The 8,373-nt window shown below is 33.6% G+C and overlaps 1 non-coding gene across 1 annotated transcript; it reads left to right on the top strand.

Moving 5' to 3' along the window:
- Positions 1-4,520: 4,520 nt before the first annotated feature.
- On the top strand, positions 4,521-7,576 carry LOC114305113 (uncharacterized). Its single transcript, XR_014356754.1, has 3 exons — positions 4,521-6,817; positions 6,927-6,987; positions 7,441-7,576. It is a non-coding gene; the product is annotated as an uncharacterized LOC114305113 (transcript).
- The last annotated feature ends 797 nt before the right edge of the window (positions 7,577-8,373 follow it).

Raw genomic sequence — 8,373 nt, 5'->3', positions numbered from 1 at the left:
AATGCTCATCCTGGACTCTCCAATAGATAAAGATAAACTCCCTAAGAGCTTTATCTTCATTTAGGCTAAGGTCCTCCTCCATTGTAGGACTCTTATAGCTTATCTGTTCATCTCGGATTCTGGTATCTCGACAGATAACCTCGGCCTTGCCGAGATCATCTTGGCGCCATAACCAGGACATGTGGCACCTCGGCTGGCACTTCGGTGTCACCTTGGCCACATGTTGTCATCCACAAAAATATGCCCCAACAGCACTAATATAAGCAAACTCTTGGAGCTAAGACCAAGTAAAATACCTCTTCTACTGCCTTCTCTTTTACACGTTCATAGTATAAACTCCCGCCGCCAATGCTGTAACTCACTAAAACATATAAGAGTTTTAGAAATCAAATGTTTTGGTCTCTAAAAGTGATAATTTTGTTGCAAAAGACATTTAGGGACCAATTTCTATCTTCATGAGAATAGTCGCTAAAAGGTCGTCCCAAAAAATAAAAAATAAGGCTTTTAGGGACAAAATTTTGAAAATGTCACTAATAAATAGACTTTCAGGGCAAAATAATTTGGTCTCAAAATAGTTTTTTGTTTTGAGACAAAAAATTTGGTCCCAAAAAAGATAATAATTCATCACTAATGTCCAATTTTCGTTGCTAAAAATATAATAACAACGCTTTTCGCAACAAAATTATTTGGTCCCTAAAAAATAATTTTGTTTTTAAATTTTGATCTCTAAAACTTTAATTTTTTGTGATGACTCCAACAGTCATAATCAACTTGCACCTGTCAGTCAATAGAATCCTGAAAACCCCTGCATATGGTCCATATTATGATATGGCATTCATGAACATATCACATAAAAATTACAATACTAGCATCAAATGTATAACTACATATTGGATGGAGTATACAAATTTGAAAGCACGTGAATTTGCAAATTAAACAAACAACTACTAGTAATGCAACACATAAACTAGGTAATGAAGAAATCCAAGTCCAAATTTTCCATTGTAAAAAACCGGGAAATTCCTTTTCGAAAGCCAACAAGATGTTGTCTGAATCCAATAATAGTGAATCATGACTAAGCTAAGTTAAGCTAAGCTAAACTGAGATTTGATTAGTTAGAAAGCAAGAAATAATCTGGATGAACTTCACATGCATAGAGAATACTAGAAGCACCACAAATGACTATCAACCAAATAAATGAGGATAAAATACATTTGCACCTGATTATGTAAGGCTCAAACCTATCCCAAGGGCTGGAGCATGACACAATTGACTCTTTCTGTTGCCATCTCTAATCATACAACCATTTTTTCTGGTGCTCAAGATTTCTCCGGTAAGAACTGCTGTCTTTTTCCAATTTTTTATTTTTATTTTCTATTGAATTGCTCCATCTCTAGTCATGTAAAATGTTTCCTTCATTAATCTTTGTATAGGGAAAAACCAGAAGTGAGAGCACAATACTATAATTACAACTAATGGCCATCATTGTCCAAGCATTAACATGAATTTCAGGTAGTATATGAAATTCAATAAGGCCTCTCACCAAAGTATATATCCATTTGTTAGTAATATGAGAAGGCGTGTGTGAAAATTGAATTGAAACCATACATAAATAGACATACACACGCATCTCTCTCTCTATATATAAAATGTGAATGTCGTTGATACCTTTGAAGCAGTGGTTGAATAAAGGCAGTGGATGGCAGAAGCTGGTTGGGCTGCAGTTGCTGAGATCCTTGGGTTTGGAGGAGGATTTGTGGGTGAAATTGGCGACACTGCAAGACAGAAAGCACAAATATACACGGTTCATTGATAAATTTTAAAGATCACAAAAAAGACATTTTGACCATGAAATGACTTTGAAGAAAGAGTTTACTTAACCAAAAAAGGACTTTGAAGAAAGAGAAACATTACTTGCCTAACTCCAGCAACTAGGAACTTCCGGATTTTGCAAAAGGCAATGAATTTACAAACTCAACCTGTGTTGTAAAAGGCATGCATATAACCATTAAAAAAACCAGATTGATTTGACATAGACATATCAGTACATGCACAACCATGACGAATCTAAAACCATTAAACATTTAACGATGCCTAGAAAATCTGCACTGGTCATTTTCTAGGTTTTTGTTCCAGGACTTCAAATCTCCTTCATTAACCACCATATAAGAATAGAAACAGGACAATTGAAGAAGAGTGGCCAACAATGGCCTTCATGACTTTTGTGACCCTAAATAGCATGAGACCATCCATGATGACCATATGGATGGAACTGGCAGAATAAACAGCCAGTGGCATGTTAGCCACACAGTACATTAGAAAATAACTATAGAAATATATTAAACATATATGGGTAATGGCAGGGGCAGAGCTATGCTTATAACAGCGGTGTCAACTGACACCATTGAGTTTGGAACAAAAATTAGAGTACATGTAATTTTTATCTAAAATTGTTGCCTACTTGCACAATGAACCCAGTGGGTCTATGAAAAAAAAAAAAAATTTGAAAACTTTACCTAATAACCCCACTCACTGGGTCCAAAAAAAAAAGACTCACTCTCACTATATATGTACAAAGAAAATCAAACTTTATTCAAAAAGTTTAGCACTATACAAACAAACCCACCATATGTTAATTCTTCTGGGTTCCAATCCCAATTCTCACGTCGATAATCATTTGGGAAGACAATCACAATTTCTGGTCCATTGGTCTTTGAATGTGGTATCATTGAGGTCATATTTTTTTTTACTCAAGACGCTTTTTCTGTGTATGATTCAATTGTGTTGATGAGTTTTTGTCAATATTTGGGATTTGACCAGAACAAATTTACAACAAAAGTAACCTATGGTGACGAAAAGTAGTGAAGAAAATAAATTTCGTCACTAAATAAGAATAATCCGTGACGAATTATAAAATTTTGTCACATATAATAAAAAAATAAAAATAATAGGTGACAAAATTTATTTTCGTCAACGAATACTTCTTTTTAGGTGAGAAAAAATTAAGTTTCGTCACCGAAGGTTTTCCCATTAATTTTTTTTGGTGGCGCCAAAATTTTGGTACTTATGGTGAGAAAAAAAATTGTCACCAATTATAAAATTATTAGTGAAGAATATATTTTCGTCACCAATAATTTTATATATATATATTTTTTGAAAAATTTGATTTTAAATATTTTAAGACCATTTGGTGATAAATATATTTTTGTCACAAATAATTTTTAATATTTTGAGACTTTTTAATGAGGAAATTATTTTGACACTAATTTTGAAGTGAAAGTTTTGAAATATTGGGCAGTAATGAAAAAAAATATACTACTAACTTTCCCTCCCCCCCCCCCTCCTCCTCATTTTTTGTTTATCAGTTTTCCTCCCCCCTCTTTCTCTCTCTCTCTTTAAAAACAAAACACAAGTTAATTAGCTCTCTAAATAACCTACGATGACGAAAAATAGTGAAGAAAATAAATTTCGTCACTAAATAAGAATAACCCGTGATGAATTATAAAATTTTGTCACATATAATAAAAAAGTAAAAATAATAGGTGACGAAATTTACTTTCGTTAATAAATACTTCATTTTAGGTGAGAAAAAATTAAATTTCGTTACCAAAGATTTTCTCTCTAATTTTTTTGGATGGGGGCCAAAATTTTGAGACTATTGGTGAGAAAAACAATTTGTCACCAATTATAAAATTATTAGTGAGGAATATATTTTCGGCACCAATAATTTTAAATATTTTTTTTTTTTGAAAAATTTGATTTAAAATATTTTGAAACTATTTGATGTAAAATATACATTACAACAAAAACACATTTTAGTGACACTACACTAGTGGCATGTTTTTAGAAAATGTTACAAAAATAATATTTGGTAACACGTTTTAGAAAAAAAAAAAAAAAAAAAACTACAGAACCACAAACATATAAGGCTCTAGTGACATTTTAATAAAAAAATCTCACATCAATTTTATGGCATTTTATAAAAGAATGGCACAAGAAATTGTTTCAGTGACATTTATCAACAGATGACACTAAACTTTGGTAGCAATGGCATTTTTTAAAAAATGTCACTAAACTAGGTAGGTGCAAGTTACTTTTTATGGCATTAGGTGAAAAGTGTCATAAACAAATATTTTATAATATTTTGAGAAATGCCACTAAGTCAAAAACTTTCCAAGCTATCTAATTGCATTTTTTGAAAAAATAAAAAATGCTAATATATTTTCAAAATTTTTAAAATGCACAAAATAAATAAAAACAAATAAGTTAAACTGAATATAACATGTTTTTTTTAACCATACTTGCCACATGTACAAAATTGATTAACGGCTTTATATGACTTAAAAGAAGAAATAAAATTTCAAATTGCTCTCCTGTACAATGATAATTTTTTTGAATTTTAGTTCCTATAATTTCAATTAACTCGATTTTGACTCTAAATATTACCGCCTAATTTGAGTTTATGTTTAATTTTAGTATTATTAATTTTTTATTTATATGTATTACAAGCACATACACCAAACAGAGTGACCAAAGACCAAACATTTGCTCTCGCCCTCTCTCTCATAGTTAGTCGCTCACCGTTTATGATTAATTTTAGTATTATTAATTTTTTATTTATCTGTAGTACAGGTACATACATCAAACAGAGTGACTAAGCACCAAACATAGTCATGCTCTCCCGCTCTCTCTCATAGTCACTCACCCCTGGTCAGTCATCATTGCTCCCCGTCTCCTCGATTCCCATCGACTTTCAGGTCTCTTTCTCTCTCTCTCTCTTCCTTTATTTTCCCATTTCACTCTAGAGCTAGGGTTTTTCTTTTTTCTTTTTTTTTTTTGATGTTGTAGGATTTTTATTTTTGTGAAATGAGTACATGAGTTTTGATTTTTGTTCTAAATTTAGGGTGTTTTGAACTAATTATTGGTGTGATAGATGAGATGATTTATTCTGTGAAATGATTTAGGGTTTTTGAATTTCAAGTTGAAGATATATTGAACAAACAAAATGGATTGTAGTTTTAATTATACAAAATTTTCTGTCGATTCTTAATATTAACTCCAATACTAATTTAACAATGATTTTTTCTCATTGCTAAAATTGTAGTTCTATTTCACTGCTCCTAATTTTTGTCTATTTCATTTTCACTTCATACACTATATACAGCAGCATAAGTGGGTCTTTCTTTTTTTATTTTTGACAAAGATCTCCTATTTAATATCACGTCCCTCCAAAGTGTCTCCAAAATTCATAATTGATTGGTTCCACAATTCCCTCAACCCACAATATGAGACCTCACAACACTCAAAAAACAGCAGCCTCATGCAACGTGCAAAACAGAGTATATATACAAATATATATAAATAGTTAATCAATACACTCTCAATATGGTCAGTGAGAGGTGTGCAGTATAACTTCCTCACAACACTCAAACCTCTATGAAATGGTTTAACACTCATAATAGCTCCTTGTAACCTGCACAATAAACAAAACATTTGGAAACACTCAATATATCTTCACAATCACCCAGCCCACCTTTAATGAACTCCCATCCCTCATTTCTCTTGCCAAATGATTGGGGCTATTCTTCAATATTGAATCTGGCAGTTTCCATGTATCAAGGAACCACCTATCACCTGGATGGCTTTTCAGGTTAGAAACAGATAACATACGGAATCTTACCATGTCAATAATATGCTTAACAACCACTTCCTCGGTGAGGAATTCATCATCAAATAAGTGACATCATTTTTTTCAAAATCCCTTCGTTAGAATAGCATATGATATCAAAGGAGCTCATAGTTTCAGGATTATAGCCATGAGAGGATATTCAAAACTTTTATATTGGTGTTAGTTCTATTTATTCATTTTTTCTTTTCATTTAGAAAATATTTGGGCAAATTATAAATTCACCCCTTGTGGTTATGGAAAATGCATCCTACCCCTCGAGGTTTTAAACCACATTACAATTTTCTTCTTCATAAAGACTTAGGGTCAACTAACAAAATTGGATGATGTCAACAATTTTTTTTTTTTTTGAAAATATCTGTTTTACGCATAGCTCCTACCGCTCCGTCTTTTTCCTATTCTCTTCGTTTCTTAGCCACATCCCCCTAGATAATCCAATGACGTTTTTATATAATTTTAATTTTATACACTCACTTATACATTTTTATACAACTCTGCCAATGATTGAAAATTGCAAATGCAATGTATAGCCCCCACCACCATTGTCTCATCTCTTGGCTTATGTTTACTTCTAGGTTGACAAGTTGTTTGTTATGGCAATTGGTTAGTTTTATATACTCATTATATTCTTAGAAGCTAGGTGGAATATTTGCAGTGGTCTCTCAGATTCTTCCATGTGCCTTGCTTGGATCTGCGCATGCAGATCTTGTCACCTCATCCGAGCTAGACCTTGTTCAAGTGGTGCTAATTTTACCTCCCACAGTGAAACTTTCATTCCCATCTTTTATATCTTTCATTCTCCTTTCTTCTTCTTTCCCCCATCACCTCGCAATTCAGTTGTGAAACTAAGTGGGTTCTGCAGGAGATGTGTATAGAGCAACTGCTAGTGCTGGTTTGTGGTTCACGTGATTGCTGCATGGCTTCTTTGTTTCCAGGCTTAAATGGATTTTTGTTTGTTTGTTTGAGTCAATCAAACCTGCGTTTTGGATTAAAGGTTAGCAGATTTTTTTATAAAATATTTGGGAGAAAAACAAAATAAATGTTGTGTAGGGGAAAATGTTGCAAAAACCTCCAAGGATAGATCTAGAGTGAATGAAACGAATGCATCCTTAACGTTGAAGAAAGAATAAGGTCTCCTTGATATTTTTTACTAGTGTCATATGCATGCATGTAAAGTTACTGCAATCCTTATATTCCTGGTATTTTGTTTTTAATCTAATGAAGCTGGTGGTTTTGTCAGAAATAATTAAGTTGACTGGCCTTGGGACCTCGTAGCTTTCTGCTTTGGAAACTATCATGAGGTTTGTTGCTCTCACTCTGGATATATCAGTCTTAGTTCATTTGGTTGAGATAGTCTGAATTTTATGGACATAGTTTAACTTGGGATTGGAATGCAATGGACTGTTAGGCCTGAGATAAATAGTCACTGGAATATTTGACTAGAAATGATATGTATTTGACTATTAGTCTGATTCTCATTTTTCTAACCAAACGATGGACTAGTAAATCTGTTGGATATAGAGTCCAATCCCATGCCTTAGTCCAATGGAGCAAACACCTGTTATAATTTTATTGTTCGATTTGTGGTCTTGAGTTGAGTAATTATCATACTCTGATGAGCCATGCTCGGTTTATTCACCATATTTCAGACATCTTAATACACAACCTTCTGTTATTTTGATGTTTCTTGAGCTAAGGTATGATTATTGATCAACTTTTTTCTGGCTTACATATGTTTTTATATTCCTATTTAGATGGCACTTAGACTAAATGAAGGAGATGAAGTAGAATTGGGCCCGATCCTGCAACATGGACTACCTTAGAGGAGGAACTTTATATTCAGTTAATGGTGAAAGAGGTTCACAAGGGGAATAGATCATCAACCACCTTTTCAAGAGGTACAACAATTCTCAGTTTAGAAATAAGTTTAACCAGCTGAGAACCCGTTTTAACGATTTTAGTAAGCTATTGAAGGAACCTGGGTTTACTTGGGAACCCGTGCTCAGTACTGTAACCGCAACTGATGCTGTTTGGGAATCATACATAAAGGTGAACACTTAAATTTTAAAATTTTGAAATTGAAGCCACTTTTCTTTTAACTTCATTGAATCACAGCTGTGTATTTTTTAATATAGGGAAACAAAAATGTGAAGAGATTTCGGAAAAAAGGGTGCCCAATGTTTAATGAGTTAGGAATCATATTTGGGGGCCCAACATCAAGTTACAAAGATGCATTTGAATTAGCTTAGTATCCAATGGTCAGTGAATATAAATTGGATGCAGAAGATGAGTGAACAAATGCTACTCCATTCGCTTTCCCAAGTGACAGTAGCAATGGTACAGATTTTCCCTCGCAAAGTACTAGACACCATCGCCAACGATCTTCCACTCCTACGAGCCATCTTAGAGGGAAGAGGGAGGCAAGAACAGCAGTGGAGGGTGAGGCATTGAAGGAATGGACTGAAGCTACAGTTCCCTCGGGAGAAGTGTCCTTTTAAATCCTTCAACTCTAACCGTGGAGAAGTGGTTTGGAAATACTCTTCTAATCCTGGGGGACGCTCGTGATCCTCAGCTAGCCACCTGAAAAAGAATCAACACTCCCGTCGGGGGTGCCGAAATTAGCACTCCGACAGACAAGTTAGTATCTACTCTCTGAATTACTTGTATTTTAAGTAAAGTGTAATAGT

Source organism: Camellia sinensis, chromosome 15 (genome assembly GCF_055761805.1).
Source record: "Camellia sinensis isolate YWXY chromosome 15, ASM5576180v1, whole genome shotgun sequence".
NCBI lineage: Eukaryota > Viridiplantae > Streptophyta > Magnoliopsida > Ericales > Theaceae > Camellia > Camellia sinensis.
The sequence above is the reverse complement of the archived record's forward strand: the minus strand, read 5'-3'. Positions and strand labels throughout refer to the sequence as shown.